We start from the raw sequence: 1,282 nt of genomic DNA on the forward strand, positions 1-1,282 counted from the left end.
CCATCGTGAACGCGCACGTCGAAGCTGCGCGAACATGACGACATCTCTCTTTTTCTTCTTCTCTCTGGCCCATTTTGATTTCGGTGCAATGTTGCCTCCTATTGGCTTAGAAAAATAACTTGCTGTTTTTATCCTCTGACATATGGCTTGCGATTTAAATAATGTGCTATTGAAGAATGTTAGTATTCTCCTAGCTCTCGCTTTTTTTTTTGAGACACCTAGTCACCAAGCAGGGATCCAAGGTAAACATGTATTTAGTCCCAGTGTGTTTACTTAGGTTACTTGTCGACTTCATAGAACTATGAACAGGGCCATAGGGCCCTGGCCAACTTGGGACCCCAAGCGACATTGTGAAATGAGGCCCCCAACCGACAGGAGTGAAACATTTTTTTTGGAAACAAAGTAGGCTACTTTGCAAATATAATTCCTGTTTATTATTATTATTATCAACACAGTTACTATTTATTCAGTGAGGTAAATGGTAAATGCGCATGTATGTCGTTAAGTATGCGGTGAATGCGTCTGCATTTCCTGCCAAATACTAGCCTCAAAAGATTACAATATAATTAATGCAAATAAACTACTTCTACTAATAATCATAATCAATTCAATAATATAAATACTATATTATTTAGTTGTAATATAGTCAAGACAAAACATGCTTATGACATGCTCAAAAACTGATATTTCTTACATCTGTATTCAAACGTAGTTCCCTCTGTCAGCAATGTATCAACAACTACACACACATTTCTATCAGTATTTCTCTGTGTTGTGGTTGACATGATGATGACTGTTAGGAGTTAAGGGGAGAGGCTGAGCATCACCATGAAATGTGCAAATTGACATCAAAATGAATAAAAGGGGGAAACATGCTCCATGTTTTTTAGGCTGTAAACTTTAACTGTTGTGTAAGCCAACTAGACAGACAGTGTATCACTCGTCCTCCTTTACATTAGCAGATACAAGGCATAACATACTTGAATGAATGTTGAATAAAGAATGCTGGAAATAACTGCATCTCCATTAGCCTGTATGCTATGCAGAGACTGCCTTCTTCATGTCGTGAATTGCAGCTGATGTTTTAATATGGCAATTAGCTATTTGAATTATACAATTACCCACCTTCGAGTGATGCTCCAGTTTCTTCATGTTTTTTTTTTTTCCCCCTCTTGCTTGCGCCGGACTGAAACTGTCTTTTCACCGACATCTCTTCACCTGCACTAGTGGCCGTATCAAAGCCGTGATTGGTCAGATGTCGATTCATTGCAACGGTGTGGGT

Source organism: Notothenia rossii (genome assembly GCF_949606895.1).
Source record: "Notothenia rossii genome assembly, chromosome: 7".
Lineage (NCBI taxonomy): Eukaryota > Metazoa > Chordata > Actinopteri > Perciformes > Nototheniidae > Notothenia > Notothenia rossii.